The sequence below is a fragment of the Impatiens glandulifera genome, chromosome 3, assembly GCF_907164915.1.
Source record: "Impatiens glandulifera chromosome 3, dImpGla2.1, whole genome shotgun sequence".
Lineage (NCBI taxonomy): Eukaryota > Viridiplantae > Streptophyta > Magnoliopsida > Ericales > Balsaminaceae > Impatiens > Impatiens glandulifera.
The window spans coordinates 13,131,080-13,141,663 of record NC_061864.1 but is presented as its reverse complement, the minus strand read 5'-3'; positions in this window follow the sequence as shown (position 1 = coordinate 13,141,663).

Sequence of the window (10,584 nt, the reverse complement as noted above, 5' to 3'; positions counted from 1 at the left end):
TGAACCTAATAATTAATGAGTATACAAGGACTACATTCACAACTCATATAAATAGTGTAAATATTATGTTAAATTTATCGGACTAAATGTAGATGTGTATTCTTTCTCAAGAACACTTCATGACTATCGATAGAAGATTTTTATCCAAATCAAACATTTGAATAGAGAGATACATAATAAACTTAAAGAATAAAAATCTATATCAAAGAATCTAACATAATCATCTTGACTATTATAAAAATAAAATAAAAAAATAGATGGATGAGTCAATTTAATTGAGGCAATTTTATTGATGAAACTGAGACATGTATATATATTATTTATTAATTGGGAATGCATTTACACTGTGGGATACTTCCAAGGCCTTCCACAATACAATATCCACCCTTTGTAAATCCCTTATTGAAACAAATGTTCAGACAGTCCGCATAATCAAGACATGAACCTACGTTTACCAATTTTTCTTGACCCTCTCCAATTCCTCCTGAAAAATTCAACATATAATATATATATATATATATGATTAATTAATTAAGAAAGAGAGAATTAATATTAAAAAAAATAAAATAAAATATTTTAATTACCTGCGCTGGAGACGAAAGTAACACATGATGATGATATGCACAAGAAACAAACTATGATGATGATGAAATCAGATGTATTGTTTCTTGATCCTGCCATTGCCAAATATTAATTTCTCTCTCTAGAGTTTTTTATTATTATATAAATTTTATGTCAAAGTTATCCATTAAGATATATATAAATTAAATATCAAAATCCCCAACCAATACTATTAATGTTTATAGGAAATTTATTAACTACAGATCTTTGTAATCAACCTTTTACAGATTTTCATAATAAAAATTAAATAAAATATACCTTTTAGAGATTAATTTGTTTAATTTTTAAAATATGTACAAATTTGTTAGTAAATTGAAAAAATATTCATGTTCACATTTAAATATATTTCTAAACAACACAATTAAGGATTTTTAGAAATTATTTCAAATTAAGAATTATATATATAGAGAGAGAGCATTCACTTGAATCATTTATAACAAAATATATATATAACTAATTTATTTTCATAGATATATTAAAAATAAATTAAATTTATTTTAGTTAATATTCTTTTATCAACTATCACATTTATATATATTAGTCATAATTTGTTAAAGAAAATAAAGTATGATTTTTAAAAGTAAATTGTATAAAAAAATATATTTTATTATAAGTATTATTGTATATATAGAATAATATATTTGTGAGATATTTTCTTTATAAACTTAAAATATAGTTAAAGTTTATTTATTAAATATAATTATATATATCTTTAAATACATTTATTATCCATTCTAACATGATTCGGAACAAAGTTTCTGAAGAAAAAGTAGATAATGATAATTTGAAGATTATGTTTCTAAAAAATGGTTAAATATATGAATTCAAGTAGTAGTATTGAAATAAATCTGGACTAATATCATAATTAATTTTAGCATAGAATGTTACTTGAGTTAAGGAATGGGTAACTCATTTACAAAATATAACCGTGAGGTACCATTGCCATTTTAAGGACATTTATTGTGACTATCATTTTGATTGAATTTGTGTGAACTATGAGGGACAGATTGTTAGGAATAACATAGTTTAACTTATATTTATTTATTTTTTAACTATTTTTTTTGCATCTAGCTTTATTTTAGGGTGTTTTTGTTTAATTTTGTGAAAATATCACTCATAATCCTTATTCACAAAATTGAGATCTTATTAGACATAATGTTTAATGAAATTTTTTTATTTTTATAAAAAGTGTTATAAACAGGGACGGAACCCATGATTTAGGATTTGGGTGAACTTAAAAAAATAATAAAAAAATTATAAATAAAACGAGTATATAAATATAAGTTTTATCATTTATTTTAATAATTATATAAATAAACAATGAATTATATTGAATATTTTGAACCATAATTTTTTTTTCGGGGTTGACCAAATCCCAACATTAATGATATTGTTTACCAGTAAAATAAATGCAAGTTGTATTAAAAATATAAGAGAAAATTATAAATGCATGTGAATAGCTTGCATAAAGAAATATGAATATCAGTAAAAAAAAATATATTTTATAATATTATTTTATATATTGGTTTAATGATAATTTATGTCAATGTACAGTACATTAAAACTAGTACACATGACTAGAAGCCTGATGGTTGGTTATTGACTTTATTGTGCTTATGTTTGTATGTCATGTCCTATTTATTACAATTCTATATTTTTCAAATTCACTTCCTAACCATTTAAATTGAATATTTATTGATGTGAATCATGAGTACTTTAGAAAAGTAGGACAATATGTTAGAAATCCGATTTATAGTTTAATTTCTTATTAAGCATAGTGTATGATATGTAATAATATAGGTTTGGCCAAATCAATATTGCGACACTCTTAATCAATATTCCGAAGTATGTAACCTTACACTGTTCATAAAATGTGTATAATATATATGATTGCAATTGTTTTTATGATGATTAGCTATTAAACAAGGATGAGAGAATATATATATATATATTAAGAAATCATCGTGTTAGAGTATACAAATATAAAACGTGTTAGAAAAAATCGAATAAAAACACATGTTTAGAAATTTAAATAGACAAGATACACCAAAGGCCTAAAACTTCTTTTCCCCCCATTGTATAATCAAATGGGCAGCCAATTTAATTGAGCAAAATAGTTTTTTAAACAATCAAAGAAACAAGACATCGAGATTTTACGTAGAAAACTCAATTTAGGTAAAACCAATGGACCTTAAGCCACTTAAATCATCCATTATATAAATTGCTATACAAGTATTGTCCAAAGCCTAAAGGTAATCTAATAAAAAAAATCAAATAACTTAATCATAACTTGTAATTACAACATATATCATCATCATTAAAGATGACTAGCCAAAAACAAAGACAAAAGAAAATTGTTATGACTTAAAGCCGCTGATCGGAGAAGAACAGAAGAAGGGCTGATGTTCTCGCTTACACGAACTCATAACTTGGTCGACTGGTCGGAGGCTGGTCGATATCCGTATATAGAGAGACCAGAGTGTAAAGGAAAGAGGGAGCAAAGATAAAAGATAAAAAAAATTCTTTTTATTATTTAATTAAATATGCTAATGGGCTTTATTTTTGGTCAAGCCCAAAACAATTTCAACCCTTTAGAGAAAAAGACAGGATTTCCAATAATAAATGAAGAAGAAACCCCAATAGCCTCAAAGAACAAAATGAAAGAAGATACTTATTTATAGAAAAAAAAACTATTATTAGTTTTAAAAAGTTGTAAAATTGTCATTTTTATTTTGTTAAAGTTATATGGATAATATCTTTTATCAATTTAAATTTATATATTGTGTGACATATAAAATATCTTAAGATTTAAATGTTAGTAAAAAATTAATAATATCTTTTTACAAACAAGAGAGAAATAAACGTGAGATATGAAGAAAACAAAAAAATTTAAAAACGTGTTACATACTCTTACAATAATTCATTTTAACACAAATGTAATTTTAAAAATATCATTTTTTAGGATTCTCTACATATATTTATACTTTTTTGAGAAAAATATTAATATACTTTATATTGTTTTGACTATTTTATAACTATTTATTTGACTATAATATCATTTTATTAATTAAAATACTATTACATTGTAAATGTTAAACTATAGTCATACAAATCAACTACACACAAATTATAAAATAACCTAACTAATTAAAATAGTACATTTGTGTTTCGAAATTAAAATACAACAAGCATATGACGCGTTTACAATCTCTTTAAAATACATATTATTTTTTCTCTTTGTTTTTTATAAGCCTACCCTGTTATAATTTCTATCCAGGCTGTTCATGGAGGTAACTATAAATATATTATATGTGTTTGCTCTTCTAATAATAATTATATAAAAAAAAGAATTTTAGCTTTAGTAAAACGATTCAACCGTTTAATCGAACCAAACCTATCTAAAATCAATTGAACCGATCAAACTTAAGTAACAATTTATCGTTTAATTGTCTAAACGAGTCTGATGGTTTCTTGAATGCCATCACAAATAGAATGGTTGGTTGAGAGTTAAAAAGGCAATGTGCCATTAAATATAGCATCACCATATTTAGCTTTCTTCTTAATTGATTATTAGCATAATTTGGATGGCTTTAAAATTAAATCCACAACAGTAGTCTTGCTAAAATTAATTTTTTCATTTGCAGAAAACTAGAAGGAGAAAAAATGAGAAATTATTTTCTTTGTTTTCTCCTCATTTCTTTACCCCTTCCTACAATATCTTACGTACCAACATATTTAAGAACTTACAATGTGATCATTCAGAATGGATTGAGCAATAACATGAATCTTAACACACATTGTAAATCTGGCGACACAGACTTTGGGCCACACGTTTTGGCACCCAATGGTGGCCGGTTCAGTTGGAAATTTCGCATAAACTTAACCGGCACTACTCTTTACTTTTGCGACTTGTCCTGGAATGGCCACCGTCGAACCTTTGACGCATTCAGAAACGATAGGTTTTTCATTGAAGAGGTTTGTGGAGGCGAAGAATGTGTGTGGAAAGCCCAAGATGATGGGGTTTATGTTCTATATGGTCATCAAAATTTTAAGTTGGCTTTCCGTTGGTAATTATGAATATGTAGATTTATAGAAAATTGTTTTTGATAGATGAATTTAAATGTTATCAGATTAATGGATGCTAAATAGTTAAGTAGGATTATCAACTTAATTGTAAGAGCATAGATCCTTGTAAGTTGTAAGAACAATTCCATAGTGAATTTTCTTAGAAAATTAAGATTGATGTTTTAGTTAATTACTTGTATTTTGATGCCTAAGGATAACATAGATAGACATGCATAATTCTTCTAATATAGTTCATAATGAAATGATATTTTCATTATGAATATAAAAAACAATACAAATCCAAAGAGCATATTTTTACATTTTTACATTTTTTTCTTATAATTTTTGGGTGACAGTGTACAATAACATGGCCCATTATCAATGCATTACTTCTTTCGATATATTGCGATACAATATTTTTGATATACCTTTAATATCGGTAATTTTTTCAATCCCTAATAATACGAAGGCTAAGAACTGATTTTGTTAAAATTTGAATATATTCATGGAAACTATTAATTTTATAAAAAAAAATATAATCAATTAAACTAAATCATTTTTATTCATTTTAACTTTAACATATCTTTACTTTTCTTTCAGGAATGTTATAAAAAAAAGTAAGAAAAAAAAGTGGCATGGATCATATATATAGAGATGGTAACAAGAGGAGTTGAGGAAGAGAATAGATTCACTATCCGCCATTTTACTACAGAAAATTTATTTTAAGATAATATATATTTTTAAAATAAATAGTGTCTCATTTTACTTTATTACTATTAAATAAGTATAAAATACATCTCTCATCAACATTAAAATTTAATATATTTATTTTATTATTTTATTTATCAATTTTTTAAAATTTAATAATTTTTATCACTAAAATAATATAAACATCTTTTATAAACAATAACATTAATTATTATTTTTATTTAATAATAATAACATAATATTTTATATAAAAAATATACAACTACATTAACATTATAAATAAAAATAAAAATTATTGCTCAATTCAATTAATTATTTTTATTAAATATTTGAATATATATAAAAAAAACTTGATCACCAATATAATAATCAGACATGGTGAGTTCAACCAAGAAAGTCAGAGTTGGAACTTTCTGATTCTCAAATAAACAGACACAAAAATATAATGTTAGTAATTTGTTATTAATGTTATATATATATTTAAATAACTAATAATTTAAAAATACAATATAAAAATATAATAATTAGTAATTTTCATTTTCATTTTATAAGGTTTAACTTATTATAATTAAACTCCTCTCATCATTTTATAATATACAAACATTTAAAATAAAAAATATATACATTAAATATATATTCGTTATATATATAACATTACACATTAAAATAATAAATAATATAAAATAAAAAACGTATGTCAAACCTGCATATTTATGTTACGGTCCACATTATTTTACGTGGACTATTGGTTTGAAAACAAATAGTCGAAGTTTCAATAATCGTTATCATTTAATTTGTATTATTCATAAACGTTTTATAAGATTTTTTTTAGAACATCAATAGAGTCGAGATTGTAATTATAGAGTTTTTACGAACTCAATAATTTAGGAGCATGTTTGTATTTGTATGTTTTGTGACTTTGTATTTTTTTAAATTAAAAAAAAATCACATTTGATGTTTTTGTTCTTAAAATTTTATTGTTATTTTTTAAATATATATGGACTATTTTCAAAATAAATATAGTTATTTTGATGTTTGAATATATATATATATATATATAATTATTATATTTTATTATAGAAATAATTAATAATTTTAAAATATGAATATAAAATACTTGATACATAATCTAACAGATTAAACGATAAAAATGGTTTCTAAGTCGATTACAAATGTTTATACATGATGCCTCTAGGTTGAAGTGGCGATGTAGTTCCTTCCGGAGCAATATATCGTATAGTACATAATATTTTCCGAAAGTACCCTTAACCTAAGTTTAAGCAAGGCTGTCCAAAGACTAGGACAACCCCTCTAAAAATAACCGCTCTTTGTTTTGTATGCAAACAGTATTTTTCTCTTACTAAGAAATTGAAACCCCTACCTAATTACCTTTGTCTAAAGATGTGCAATGGAAATGAGCCCATGCCTAAAACCAGTGTCCAAGTGGCGAAGTGCCAATTAAAATAGTGGCATATGCTTCTCTTACTAGCCCCGATTTTGCATTCCAATTGGTCAAGGCTAGATGGAAGACAACATGCTATAATCCCCCGAATCAATCACTAGCATAGTCAAACCCAACAAGAGAACTCATCGATATAGTTGGGCAACCAACGTTGTTAGGACTAATGTAGAGCTGGACATTGTGCATAAACGGTCGTATTTAACTCGGTCAAGTACTCTTGTTAGAATCTCAATTATATTATGTCGTGACATGTCTCAATCTTATACGTATCATATCGTGTTTTGATCCACTCAAAATATTATGATCCACAAATTCTTTCGTGTCGTGTTAACTCGTTTTTAAATTCGTGTTATTCCAACTATAGTTGGTCATCGTTTCGACCCAATTGTGTCGTGTCGATGCCCGTTTTCATACGTGTCATGTCGTATTTTGACACACTCATGTTAATTAATTAATTATATATATATATATATTAAATTATATTATTATTAAAACTTATAAAATATAATTATCAATTAATTAATTTAATTTTAGAGAATTTAAATTAGTTTAATAAGTTAAATGTGATATATATATATATATATATATATATATATTATTTAAAAAATTATTAATATGTTAAATATGTAGATATAAATTTTAACATATAATTTTATATAATAATTTGAATGTCATTTATTTAAAATGTGTTTTAAAACTTAAAAATAATTATTTAAATAAAATTAGGTAATAATTTATAAAATTAAATAATTTATTAATTGAATGAGAATATAAATAAATTTATAGACATGATAGTTTGAGAATGTTAACGTAAAAGTGGATAGTTCGGAAAAAATTTATTATTTGATATATCCTCATGACATTCATCAAAAATGTTTTTTTTATTATTTTTTTTTGTAACTAGACTTATGAAAAATAAATAAATATAAATAATCCATAATTTCTATACCAAAGCCCAAAACATACAACTCACTCTTCTTTTTGTATGAAAGTAAAAATAATAATTGATTGGATAAGCTCGTGGGCTAGGTACATTTTTCCTAAGTCATGGATTACATATTTTTATATGGTGATATAATGTTAATGATTATAATAAAATTAGACAAATTTACATTAAAATAGGATATATCAAACTATTAACATTTAAATATGAAAACCAACCGCTTCGAATAAAAAATACTGGATGAATATTATATTTATAAAAATTGTATATTTTGAGCTTCTAAAATAAATTTTGAATTATGACTCCACCAGTTCAGATTCATTTTATATTTATTGATTGAAGACCACGCCGACCAAATCACTCAATCACCGAATGAACTGATTAAAATAATATTTTTCTGGTTTATATATAAATATTTTTCTCTCTCAAATGCCCTAATAGGGTTTTCTGAATAATGTTATCGACTTCTCGTTCTCTCCGGCTCGGCGGCGGACTCCTCTTCTATTACTACTTGCCCGGAAAGGAAAAAAAAAGTAATCGAGGCTCGGAACTGGATGGACTTCCTGCCGCGCGATATTTCTTTGGCGATAATGAAAAAGGTTGGGATCATTGAAATACTGAACACTATCCCAATAGTATGTCACTCGTGGCATAAAATCAGTAAAGACCCTGAGCTATGGCGCTACATCGACATGGAAAACCTCGACATTAAAAACCTCGTGCGTCTCCGCCCCCACAGACTCTGATCTAGTTGAGATGACCAAGAATGCAATTGACCGGAGCTGTGGACAATTGATTGATCTCAAAATCGCAAGTTTTGGATGTGACAATCTCCTCATGCATCTTTCTAACAGGTATAAGAATCTTCTTCCCCCATATATATTATATTTCCATCTAATGGTTATAAAGAAAAAAATTCTAAAGTATGTTTATGAAAGGGCATATATTATTGTCTTGTGCTCATGCTGCATGAGTACCCTTAGAATGCAATGAAGAATATGATAACTTAACCTTTTTTTATTAAGGTTATTTCTGTTGGTTATTTCTAATTCTAAATTGCAAAGAAAAGAATCATAAATTATATGAATAGACATGAAAGGATATTGTGTTTTTCCCATCCATTCTAGTTTGATGCAGTGACCAGTGACCGATATAGACATTTTTTTTATTTAATTTAACAACACTTTTGATAAGTTGTTTTTACTTATTAGATATAAATTATTAACTTTTATTCCTAAATGATTGATTTTTTATATATAATAAATTAGAAAAATATTGTTTATGGCCTATTTGGTTAGCTTTAGCCTTTTAAGTTTACTAATTATTTTATTTTCTTAGATGGATTGCACTTAGAATTATCTTGGTCTGACTTAACCTATGGACTTGTCAAGTTTACCATAGACCAGCATTGCATTATGAATAATTTCTTTCGAATAACTTGGCTTTTCTCATGTTTATAGACATGTAAAAAGAAGTTCATTATATATGAGGCATGTTTAACTTTTATATTTAATAGAAATTAGCACTTATCACCTATCAAGGTAACCTAGTGATAAGAGTCGGTTTAAGAGACCAAAATATCATGGGTTCAATTTTATCTGAAAACGTTTTGAGTTTAAATGGAATCGTGTATTTGGAGTGTCAATCTCCTTTAATTTTAAAAATGAGCACTTATCAGAATTTTGTTGTTTATGATTTTCAATATTAACAGTTGGTTTGCCTAAATTGTATATTGTATCTTTTGTTTGGACAAAAGGACTTGAAAGCAGCAATTAGGTCTTAATCTTTTCCATATGAATTTCTTTATATTATTTATTGTTTTATTAATGGGTAATGTGTATTGTTATATTCATTATCCATATCAATGATAGGTAAAAAGTGATAATTATATGTCTCTCACCAAGTAACAAGAAAATAGTATCTTATATATTGTTAGGTTTTATAAACAACAAGTCTTTTTGAATATATATTTGTCTCTTACAATTTGTTTATGTTGGGTGAGTCTTACTTGTTGGTTGACTGGGGAACTAATACTAACCGGACTTGAGCTGGTATTTAGGAGAAATTCGTTGAGGAGTCTTCGACTTGTAGCGTGCTAGAACATTTCTGACGAGGGATTAAGTGAAGTTGTTAAAAACTTGTCATCCTTGGAAGAGCTTCAAATTTATTTTTGCAACATCACACATGTAGGTTTGGAACTTGTTGGTTGCCACTGTCTGGGATTGAAATCACTCACATTTAATCAAAACTGTATGTTTCATGAATATGAGTCTGAAAATGAGGAAGCATTTGCTATAACAAGAAGCATGCCTGAGCTGCATCACCTTAGCCTATTTGAGAATCCGATGTCGAACAATGGTCTTCAAGCTATCCTCGACTCTTGCCATCATCTTGAATCACTTGATATTAGGCAGTGCTTTAGCGTTAAACTTGTGGATTGTGAATTGAGTAAAAGATGTTCTTCCATAAAAAGATTATGCGGCCCTTATGACTGTACTGATGATTATGAATTCAAATTCGACTCATGCATTCTCAACACGGAACCTTATCATGATTTCGGCTCCTTTGAACATTCCTTCATGTAGCGGGGTAATGGAGGCTTGGAGTTTAGATTTATTCTAAATGTTTTGATTGTGTTTTTGTTGTAACTTTTTGCAAGGACTCAATCTTTGTTTTGTGTTGAAATTTGTTTGACTACCTAGAAAAACTTATAATATGCATGTTTGAAAATGTGAAACTGCTAAATAAATAATCAGAACAGTTAAAAATTAATATATTAAAAAAA